Source organism: Kogia breviceps, chromosome 11, assembly GCF_026419965.1.
Source record: "Kogia breviceps isolate mKogBre1 chromosome 11, mKogBre1 haplotype 1, whole genome shotgun sequence".
Taxonomy (NCBI): Eukaryota; Metazoa; Chordata; class Mammalia; order Artiodactyla; family Physeteridae; genus Kogia; species Kogia breviceps.
In genome coordinates this window covers 80,061,069-80,073,752 of record NC_081320.1, presented here as the reverse complement: position 1 = coordinate 80,073,752, position 12,684 = coordinate 80,061,069, and positions in this window count along the sequence as shown.

The following is a 12,684-nucleotide window of genomic DNA, read 5'->3' as shown; positions in this document are numbered from 1 at the left end:
GGGGAACCAAAAAACAGACAGGGCTATGTGAAGACATCCTAAACATGATATTTCACTGTTAATTGTTTAAACAATTTGGAAGTGGAAATGGGGAAAGTCCTTGAGAAAGAAAAAATTGAGAGGAAAAAATGTTTTCCTTTTCCTCACCCAACACCTCCTTCTTGTAACTAGCGAGAAAAGCTCCTTCTCCTGGATTCAACAGAGATAAACTCTTCTCATTCTCCCTCCTGATAAAAGACTGGAGGCCAAGGAGAAAAGGAAGATTCTGAATCAGACAATTCCCAAAGAATCTCAGCCAAGACTTTGCTGTCCCATGCTATGATCTCTAGGGCTTGGTGAGGCTCTGAGTCTGCTGGGCACTGCTTACATAGGCCATTGAGCTCTTCCAATGGCCACTTCAGCCAGGGACATAAAGAAAACTTGACTTTGCCCTTTAGACAGTAGAGTGAAGTTGCTCTTTCGCTCCACAATGCACTTTCCTGAGTGTTTATGTGCCAGGGCAGCCAAGTCAGGCTGTAACTGTTCCAAAACGACTCTACCCAAACCTCCTAATGTCCTTCGCTATACTCACAGCTGAGCAACACTCAGGGAAAAGAAATCACTCTCACCTTTCGTAAATAAAAAAGAAAAAAAAAATCAATAAAATAATTTCCAATCTGTTCCTTACAACTCAATGCTCCAGAATGAGTCAGGAACAAATGTATTAGCTCTGAAAAAAAAGACAGCTTTTAGAAATATGATTTGATCTATTTGGATGAGCAGTCATTATGCTTGAAATTCTGTGTCATATTTGCCAGTCAATAAAGCACACGGGGATAAAGACTGCAGGGACAGCTCCTTTCATCTGGCACCAGTTTCCAGATAGCGTCTATAATTGCTATGAAGATCATCAAACCATCCAGTGACTTCAGGGAAAAGCTTAATTCTCACCAAAATGAAGCAACAACTAGTTTGTAACAAAATAGTACAGTTCCCCTTGGAACCCAGCTCCTCATTTCAGCTTCTTAAATTGGAAATATTTTATTTTACTAAAGATTTGAATCAAAGTATAATTCCTGTTAGCCCTGGCCTTACCCAGCCCTGTTCAACAGTCTTTGAGGACCAGCCCCACACAGTCCCCAAGCCAACCCTGACTAAGACAAGGGTATATCAGAAGTCTCATCAAACTCAGTGGATATAGGATCTAGATAAGTTACATTGAGACAAGATTGGGGGGATGCTTGGGCCCTTCGTGTCCTCTTCCAGAATTACTCTGTTACCCACCTGACTGTAAGAATGCCATTTTATAGAGACCCCAATGTTGTATCCAACTCACTGGATTAGAGTCTTTTGAATATTACAGGCTACCCTCCTCACTAGACCATGCTGTAACTAGTCAGTTCCAGTAGGGCCAGACCAGTCCCAGCATTCCTCACCACCAAGCCTGCCTGAATTATCAGAAATGTTTGGGGGTTTTTGTTGTTGTTGTTGCTCCACCCCAAGAAACTTAATCTCAAATGAAGCATTTTAACTATAGCTACATGGTCTTGGGAAAATCACCAAATAGCATATAAGATAGGCTAAACTTTAAGGGAGGCAGGCTGTATCTGCAAAGCACTAGATGTGTGCTCCTAGACAAGTCAATTTACCAGCTGTCAGCATCAAATTTGCATTTTAAGTTTACCTAGTGTCATGTGTACAGCTGCTGCCCAGCCCAGATCACCTTTTCCAGCACAGCACCCATCCCCCACTGTTGTGAGTACTAGCTGCTAATGCTCACAGCTGCCACTCTTCTTTGAAGAACTGCCCTTGGCCCACTCTCCACTAGCCAAAGAGTGGTTAACATGGGTTACAAAGGGTTGGCCCCTTTGCCTCAAGGTGGGGCCACCTGTGTGGTGCCATTTCCACTCCAGAGCATCCCATGGGATCAGGGTGAAGCAGAGCTCTAGCTGAGAGCACATCCTTTCATTTTTTTCCTCCTTTTATGTCCTGCTTCCCTCATTCTCCTTCTCAAGAGAGCACTCTCTCAATAAAGCTCTTACACTAGCATCCCCAAACCCCAGCTCAGGCTTTGTTTCTAGGGAACCTGACACAAGGCAACTATGATCTGTGTGGAAAATGGACTGCAGCAGATGAAGACTGATGACAGGGAAACAAGTCAGGAGGCTGCTGCGACAATCCAGTTACTCAATGTTGGTTCTTTTCTGTTCTGTTCAGAAATTCCATGACTCTCTGGGTAGGATCCTGCTGGTACTCATAACAAACTCATTAACTCTGCTCCATATGTTAGAACAAACATAGGTCAAACTGGCACAGTGAGTTGTTTAATCCATTGGGTCTGGTGGTCAGAGAAAGAACAAACAGAGCAAAAACAGAAGCATCTGATTTAACAAGTAACCAGACTGGAAAAACAGATCATCTCCCAGTTCTTCAATGAGAATTTAAAATAAAAGCTGCTGGGGATCCAATGACAGGTCTCTTGACCCAGTTTGCTATTGATTTCTCAGAGATTATCCAGGAATAATTTGCAACTGAGTCATCCACCCTCTGCAGTCAACAGTTTCCCCTGGAGTGAACAAGTGTTACTGCATAGCAAAGGGAACTCTACTCAATATTCTGTAATAACCTATATGGGTAACAAATATGAAAAAGAACGAGTATATGTATTTGTATAACTGAATCACTTTGCTGTACACCTGAAACTAACACAACATTGTAAATCAACTATACTCCAATAAAATTAAAAAAAAAAAACACAGGTTACAAGAATGGAACCTAAACATACCTAGAAAGTAGATCTACTTTGAAGATATCAAGATGCATACAAAAGCAGACTGGTCATGGGTTTATCTATAATTCCAATCAACATGGAAGTTCATGTGTTTCCTTTGACAAAGTATATCAGTGTTTCTCAAACTGGGGGCTGTAGAGATAACCTCAGGAATTCAAAGCTCTCTGTAAGAATTTTTTTCTATTTCCATTTTTTATGATAACCTTTACAAATTAATCTAAGTTTATTCTGTACCTCATGGATGGCCACTGATAACTGAATACTGTCATGAGATTTCAATGTTATTGTTATAATTGGGTGTTGACATACTGACACCAAGTGATTACCCAGAACTACAAGCGCTAAACTTTTAGTGAAGGATCTCTCAAGCTGGAGATATGTACATGTATTCTCAGGAGGCTATGAATTTTCAAATTTGAGAAACACTGGACAATAAATTTATTTCTGAAGGTGAACAATACCACAAATTCCAATTGCCAACATGATAGCTAGTGGTCAAAATGAGGAGCTGGTGTTCTGATTGCCCTGCCACCCATCATAGCACAGAGAAGGACAACCTAGCCAGGAGGGTAGAGGCATACCTGTGAAAAGTCAAATGATATCAAGTGTTCACATCCCAGAGATGTTGTGGGTCACTGTTGCTGTTGTTACTGTTGTTTCTAATTAAAAATCTTTAATATACCAATTATTAAAGAAATGACAGTAAAGTTCTTCCAGCCTGAAGACAGGGCCTATTTTTATTTCTAGCTCCTCAGAACCCAGCTGCTGGGCTCTTAGGAGATACGAAACATTTAACAGAAGAATAATTACGCATTAAGCCACAGAAGTGGTCCCTCAATTATAGGCTAATGAAAAATGCCCAGATTATAAATGATTATTTGATTGATCAAAAAACAAGTCTGCATTCATAGCTGCTATAACTAGAAAGAAAAGCAATGAAGTTAGTACTGTACCAATCAAGAAAGCGATTACCACTAGAGGGAGAAAGGGGTTGAGACCAGAGTGGAGGACATAAAGACCTTCTGGGATGGCTGGTAATGTTTCTTTTGCTAGGTGACAGTTACATGGGTGTTTTATTTTAAAACTATTCAGTATACTATGCATTTATGTTTCTGCAACAACAGTGAAGCACTATGCTCTCCAGAGAAATGCATATCAGTGTGACCACTGTTACATGAGAGAAAGAGTACTGAGCCTAAAGTCCAAAGTCGTAGTTTGAATCTCAGGTTTGCAAGTTGAGTAACCTTTGTAAACCCCATAACCTCTCTAAGCCTCAGTTTTCCTATATGTAAAATGTGGATATTACCTACCTCACAAGGTACAGTGATTCTTAAATGAGATAATACAAAATGCTTTGTTGCTTTGTAGAATGGAAAGCATTATAAAAATGTAAACTTGGTTGATATTATTTGGAATTGCTATTGCAACTGAGACACTGTGGCTAAGAAAATGAGGGTCTGGGGCCCACGTGCCACTAAAATGAGTTTGTCGGTTTTGTGTCCCGGGAAGCACATCTTCCACATTCTCACTTAGTCCTAGGCCTGCCTCCTCTCTGGCTTCCTCTCTCTGACACAGACCTTGAGCTCATGCCCTACTGTGCCCTTACACTCCCCCCAATTGTGTGTCATGCATTCTTTGAACCCAGTGCTTTCCTATACACTGCTTCTTCTATCTGGAATTCTTTACTCCCTGGCCCACTCTTCCAGCTTATCACTCATCTATTCATTCAACAAATATTTACTGAGCACCTACTATGGGACAGGTACCATTCTAGGTACCAAAGATATCTTCCTGCCCTCACGATGCTTACATTCTGATGATGTCTAACTCATACTCTTCCCACTGTGGCTCAACTGAAGGATCACTACCTGCTCCAGGATAAGTTCCTAAATGTCCTCTACACACTAACTTCCCACAACCACCAGTCACCAATCCCCACTGAGTTGTGACTGTCCCTCTTTGCCCTCATAGCATCCTCTGCACTCAAATACTAGTCTGTCTTGCCTATTCATGCAGATGGTGAGCTCCTGAGTATGATGATTACATCTTTCAAATTCATTTGCAGAGAAAAGCACATAATAATAACAGCTGTGCACTGAGTGCTTAATATGTGGCTAGCTCAGTTCTAAGTAATTTTACATACTAATATATTTAATTCTCACAAAAATGATATGAGGTGGGCATTATTACTGATCCAGTTTGAAGATGAAGAAACAGGCACAAGGAGGTAAAGTGACTTCCCCAAAGTCACAGAGCTGGCAAGGGGTGGAAGCATAATTAGAATTGCTGGCATTCCCACACCTGATCACTGTACTCCCCAGTCTCACAGTTAGGAAACACTATAGATATTTGGGGGTAGAGGAAAGGCAAGGAGGGTTTAGGAAGGAGAGCCATTTGCTCAGCAAGTAACAGGATAAGAAGACCTTTTTTTAAATCAGGTACTGGGAGTGGGGACAAGCCTGAGAGAAGAAGAAAGAGAAGTTTCCTCTAAATTTCTGCATCTATTCCTATTTCCTTTACCCCTTCACTTCCTTAAACTTAAGCTACCGTGGGATTATCCAATCAGTTCAAATATGCTTTAATTAACGGCACTGTTCAAGCTGGTCTCTGTTCTTTCAAGCCCCAAAAGACAACCTCATGAACAGGGGGATTGAGGACTCCAGGAGTACGGTCTCCTTCCTGTCAGTCAACACCAGATCCTCATGGTGTGAAACACAGCTGGGATGCAATGTGAAGACAGGCTTTAAAGGCTGAACTGGACCCCCAAATATCACCTGGTAAAGCAGCAACAAACTCAAAGGCCTGTGAGGGAGAGCAACTAAGAGAACTGTGGAAGCAGGTAGGGTATGGGACAGCAGGTGTGAGATGGCTTGTACAGGAATCAAGTACAACAGACACGCAAAGTGGGCTTCCCTGGTGGTGCAGTGGTTAAGAATCTGCCTGCCAATGCAGGGGACACGGGTTCGAGCCCTGGTCCAGGAAGATCCCACATGCTGCAGAGCAACTAAGCCCATGCGCCACAACTACTGAGCCTGCACTCTAGACCCCGCGAGCCACAACTACTGAGCCCATGTGCCACAACTACTGAAGCCCAAGCACCTAGAGCCTGTGCTCCGCAACAAGAGAAGCCACCACAATGAGAAGCCTGTGCACCGCAACAAAGAATAGCCCATACTCACCACAACCAGAGAAGAGCCCGTGTACAGCAATGAAGACCCAACACAGCCAAAAATAAAAAATAAATAAATTTAAAAATAATAATAAAGTGAATGTTGAAAATAAACATGCAAAGTGACTTTGCTTTTTATAACTTCGTGGGGAACTTCTGGTTAAGCATGGCAGATTGAACCCATGCATTTATCTCTGCTTCCTTCTCCAATCCTAGTAAAATGACAATAAAAGAATTCTTTTTTAAGTATGAATCTATAAGGACAAAGAGGAAAAAGAGGATGACAGCAGACAAAAGATATCAACAAGGCTTTGGAAAATGGAAGTGATAGCCAACTATATAATACAGAGAAAGCTCAAATGAAGCAAAGCTGAAAACTAAGCATGAAGAGAAGGAAGTCATCAAGAAGCAAACCAATTTGTACACGAGAACCATAGAAAAGCTCTGAATTTGCAGGAACCAGAAAACTCAAATGGCTGGGGCAAGGGATGGGGCTGAAAACAAGAAGATTAAAAGCAGTGAAGAGGCCCAGTCTCAAGTACCCAAGTGACTACATCTCTCTATTTTGGTAGAAGACTAGAAGTTTTGCCATTGGTTTAACAGAACTAAAAAGGCTCTCTCAAATGCGAATCAAAACTACAATGAGATATCACCTCACACCAGTCAGAATGGCCAGCATCAAAAAATCTACAAACAATAAATGCTGGAGAGGGTGTGGAGAAAAGGGAACCCCCTTGCACTGTTGGTGGGAATGTAAATTGATACAGCCACTATGGAGAACAGTATGGAGGTTCCTTAAAAAACTAAAAATAGAACTACCATATGACCCAGCAATCCCACTACTGGGCATATACCCTGAGAAAACCATAATTCAAAAAGAGTCATGTACCATAATGTTCACTGCAGCTCTATTTACAGTAGCCAGGACATGGAAGCAACCTAAGTGTCCATCGACAGATGAATGGATACAGAAGATGTGGCACATGTATACAACGGAATATTACTCTGCCATAAAAAGAAATGAAATTGAGTTATTTGCAGTGAGGTGGATGGACCTAGAGCCTGTCAGAGTGAAGTCAGAAAGAGAAAAACAAATACCGTATGCTAACACATATATATGGAATCTTAAAAAAAAAAAGGTCATGAAGAACCTAGGTGCAGGACGAGAATAAAGATGCAGACCTACTAGAGAATGGACTTGAGGACACGGGGAGGGGGAAGGGTAAGCTGGGACAAAGTCAGAGAGTGGCATGGACATATATACACTAACAAATGTAAAATAGATAGCTAGTGGGAAGTAGTTGCACAGCACAGGGAGATGAGCTCGGTGCTTTGTGATCACCTAGAGGGGTGGGATAGGGAGGGTGGCAGGAGGGAGATGCAAGAGGGAAGAGATATGGGGATATATGTATATGTATAAGTGATTCACTTTGTGATAAAGCAGAAACTAACACACCATTGTAAAGCAGTTATACTCCAATAAAGATGTTTAAATTTTTTAAAAAGGCTCTCTCTTGAGCACATCAGATGTATCAGAAAATAAGGATCACGTACCTCAGTGAAAACAGTAGAATTAAGTGAAATTCTATATATTGAAGAAGGAGACCCAACATAGAAGTTTTGCATATCTTTCTTTAAACTTATTCCTAATACATGATGTTTTTGACATTATTGAAAACAGTATATTTTTTATTTCCATTTTCTAATTGTTTGTTGCTACTGACCACTGACCTTACCAACTTCACCTAATAAATTAAAATCCCACATCTGTGGAATCTTCTAAACTTTGTGTACACAATCATGTCATCTGCAAATAATGAGAGTTTTATTTCTTTCCTTCCCATTCATTTTGCCTTTTTTTTCTTCTTGACTTATTTCCCTAGCTAGGACTTTCAGTACAATGTAGGAGAGAAGTGGTGTTGGGGGCATCACTGTCTCCTTCCTGATCTTTCAGGAAAACTTTTAAAATTTCACCATTAATTATGCTTACTGTAGATTTTTATTATTTTTTGGCAAATTCTTATCTTAATAAGGAAGCTTCCTTTTACTCCTAGTTAGCTAAGAGTTTTGGAGGTTTTTTTTATCATGAATGGGTATTGAGCTTTATCAAATGTTGTACTTCAGGGACTTCCCTGGTGGCACAGTGGTTAAGAATCCATCTGCCAATGCAGGGGACACAGGTTCAATCCCTGGTCCAGGAAGATCCCACATGCTGCAGAGCAACTAAGCCCTCACTAAGGGCTGCACCACAGTAGTGGTGGTACAGCACACTAAGTAAGTAGTGTACCACAGCTACTGAGCCTGTGCTCTATAGCCTGTGCTCCACAACTACCGAAGCCCAAGGGCCTAGAGCCAGTGCTCCGCAACAAAAGAAGCCCACGGACCACAATGAAGAGCAATCCCTGCTCGCCACAACTATAAAAAGCCCGCGTGCAACAACAAAGACCCAAAACAGCCAAAAATAAAGAATTAAATAAATTTAAGAATAATAATAATAATTTTTTTTTTAAAAAGAAAAGAAAGAGTTCCAGCCAGTGCTGTGGCATGAGTAAGTCAGCCAGACTCTCTAAGCCTCACATTCTGCATTAGTCAATGGGATTCATCATATCAACTCTACCTACTTCCCGGGGTTGGTGTGCAGATACGATGAGACAATGCTTACAAGAGTATTATGAAACTGCAGGACACTGTTCACAGTAAGAATGACATCTGTGACCCATCCAGTTGAATGATGTTGTCAAAAAAGCACTGTCCAGGACTTAGTAGTCTTGCTTTCTCACCCAGAAATCTAAGAATGTATACTTCTCTCATTTTCATTGCTTTTGCCATAGTTTAGGCTCTCTTTCCCTCTTGACTTTCCCTCACTTAAAATCTTTTTTAACTTTTTGCTAAAACGCAGTGAAGCTATTCCCTTTCTTCAGTCACACACTTTCACTGCTAGAATGAGAGACCAGACATTTGAACATGCCTTCCCATACTTCATTCCTCTTTGTGGATCCTCCCCAATGATTCCCACCCTTACTCTTCTCCTTTCACAACAGGTAAACTTACCTATGATCACGGTCAGTTAAAATGAGAATTTGTTTTCCACGTCAGGTCTTCCTGACTCTCCCCTTTGCTTATTCTCTCCCTTGCCTCTTCATTATGTTCTAGATCTCTCCCTCCATTCTACCTTAATTATTCAGAAGACATTCACTGGAGCCACCTATTGTGCCTGGTCCTATGCTAAGAACAGAGGATACAAAGTCAAACAGAACACAAACTCCTCAAGGAACTTAGAGCCTAGTGGGAGACACAGATAACTAACCCAACAAATAGACTGATATAATCTGATATGACTAATGATAAATGCAATGATGGAGAAACACCTAACCCAGTATGGGGCTGTGGCTAGAGAAGGCATTGCAGAGGAGGAATTATATAAGTTGGCTCTTAAAGAATGAATTGGAGATGGCTAGATGAAGGAGAAGGAAAAGGGCATCCCACGTCAAGGGAACAGCATGTGCAAAGGCATGAGTGAGAGCAGCCTTTGCAAGAAAATCACAAGAAATGGCTGAGCACTGGCTGCACTTGATGAAGTTCTGAAAAATAAGATATTGAGATTTAGGCAGAAAAAAATCAAATCATGGTGGAGGGTGGCATTTGCTAAGCTAAGAAGCCATGGGGAGGGCTTCCCTGGTGGCACAGTGGCTGAGAATCCACCTGCCAATGCAGGGGACACGGGTTTGATCCACGGCCCAGGAAGATCCCACATGCCGCGAAGCAGCTAAGCCCGTGTGCCACAACTACTGAGCCGGCGCACCTAGAGCTCGTGCTCTGCAACGAGAGAAGCCACAACAATGAGAAGCCGTGCACCACAACGAAAACTAGCCCCCTCTCGCCTGAACTAGAGAAAGCCCACACACAGCAATGAAGACCCAACACAGCCAAAAATAAAAACAAACAAATTATTAATTTTTAAAAAAAAAAAGAAGCCATGGGGAGCCGCTGAAGAGGGAAGTGGTAGAATAAGATTTGTGTTTTAGAACTTCACACTGGTAGTTGTGAGAAAGGTCAGATTGAAGAGGTCCTAGATGTAGGCATGAAGACCAATTAGGAGAGGTAAGAAGTAAACGGAAATTCAATTAGGTCAGTGACCTTGGGAATGAAGAGAAGGGTAGACGCAGATTTAAAGAGGAGAAGGAGGGCTTCCCTGGTGGCGCAGTGGTTGGGAGTCTGCCTGCCGATGCAGGAGACACGGGTTCGTGCCCTGGTCCAGGAGGATCCCACATGCCGCGGAGCAACTAAGCCCGTGAGCCATGGCCGCTGAGCCTGTGCGTCCGGAGCCTGTGCTCCGCAGCGGGAGAGGCCACAGCAGTGAGAGGCCCGCATACCGCAAAAAAATAAATAAATAAATAAATAAAGAGGAGAAGGAAGCTATAGGACTTCCTGACTAAATGCACATGGCAGGGTGTTGGGCACAGTGAATGAGAGGAAGGGGCCTTGGTAGAATGACACCCAGGTTTCTGACTTCAATATCAGGGTGAACAGGGGCACCATCCCAAAAGAAGCTTGGCACAAGAGATAAGCTTGTTTCTCACACATTTCAAAAGTGATGATTAGGTTAAGTGAAAGGCATCAAACACAAAAGCCTATGTACCTTATGTTTTTTCCTGGCTGAGACCAAGCATAATGTACCTCTGCCATAAATAGCCAAAAGGAAAGGAACCCAGACAGCAGCTTCTCTTCCCCAGGCCCACACTGCAGCTGGAGTGGGAGAGGAGCAAGAAAGGGCTGCATACCGTGAGACACAGCCAGTCTGCAGCTGTAAACTATAGAGGCAAAGACAACTTCGCTTAACTTGCTAGTTTACAGATAGATTTTGAAGAACTTCTAAATATCAGTTGTGTAAATTCACATATGTATATTTTGAAATTAGTTCTTGTGAACAGCTAGGTCCTGTTTTAGCTAAATGTGTAGTCTCTGGGTAGTATATTACATTTGAATTTTAGTATTTGAAGAAAATTTCTGGCTTTGTGTATGTCAAAATACTGCATTTTTTAACTGTAAAGAAATAAATTTTTCTTTCTTAAAAGCTGTAAAAAAAAAAAAAGCCTGTGTACCATTTGACTCTATTTTCATTAACCTCTAGAGAAGGTAGAACAACATAGTGACAGAAAGCAGATCAGCGGTTGCCAGGGGCTAAGGGTCAGGGAAGGGGACCAACTGCAAAGGACCAAAGAAACTTTTAAGGGTGGGAGAATATTGAGAACCAAGGCTAAGATGTGCAAAAAAAATGTACGGAGTGAGAGACAGTACATTTTTCTAAAGCCTATATTTTCACTGAGGTGGTGGTTACCTACACTCATAAAACTATACACCTAAAATGAATGAACCTCAATAAAACTACTTTTTAAAGCAATGTCCTTCAGGACACCCAGGCAGAGATGGAAATAGGCAGAGCTCTGGATATAAAATACAGATTTGGAGAGGAGATTGTATAGAGTAGAACAGAGGCCAAGGACAGCACCCCTAGGAAACAAGGAAAGACCATGGGTGCAGAGGAACCCAAGATGCCAGCTAAGAAGAAACAACTAGAGAACTAGAAAGTACACCAGGAGAAAGTTGAACTGAAGTTGAGGGAGTGTTTTTAAAATGGGTGAGTAAACTAATAAGGACCTACTATATAGCACAGGGAACTCTACTCAGTACCCTGTAATGACCTATATGGGAAAAGAATCTAAAAAAGAGTGGATATATGTATACGTATAACTGATTCACTTTGCTGTATACCTGAAACTAACACAACACTGTAAATCAACTATATTCCAATAAAGATTTTTCAAAAATATAAAAATTAAAATTTTTAAAAATGGGTGAGTAATCAACAGAGTAAATGCCCCCAGACAGCTCAAGGAAGGTAAAAACTAAACTGGAGTATCACTGGTTTCGTCCATCTGGAAGACTGGTGGAGGTAAAGTCAGAGATTTCCCTTCCTTGTCCTGCTATTCTCAATACAAACACAAGGCAGCCTGAGGCAGTGGTTTGAAAAACATATTTAACAACAAAAAACTTGAGAAGGAAGGTGGTAGAGAACTTGCCATGACCAATCCCAAATGTAATGACTTCCAAAACTTTGCTCACTTTTGGCTCTGAAATCCAGTTTATGAACATTTGGGCCACAGGTATACCATTCTGGTCATGCGTTGGTTAAGTGAAAATTAAAATCAATTCCAATAGAATTACACAAGTACCCTCTACCTGAAAGCAAAGGCCTAAACGGGTGCTGGGTGATGGCTCCAAGTGTTGCTGCCAGGAATTTAAAAACTATAAGAACACATACTGGAAATATACAGGATATATAAGACCTGCCATGCTTAATGCCCTGAACCAAGGCTGACAGAAAAGGAAAATTTACAGGGTAGGGGATAAAACATTATTTTAAGGCCAAGAGTGACACCCAGTGGTCATGGCAATTACTCCAGGCTCTCAACACTTCCCTTTTTGTTCAGGGAACAAGAGACAGGCCTACTCCCAGACATCACCCAGCCAGGGCTGCCCTCCAGCTTCCCAGGCATGTCAGGCTGAGGGGTGGTGAGAATTAGGTGACAGTGGGTAAATTAGCTAAACTCAGTGAAACACACAGATCCTTTCCCATGATGAGAGCTGAAAAGAGAGCTTCACAGCCTCTAAAGTACTTTCACATTTATGGCCTTATTTGATCCTCACTACAACCTCACAAGGCAGGCAGAGCAAGCCGTCACAG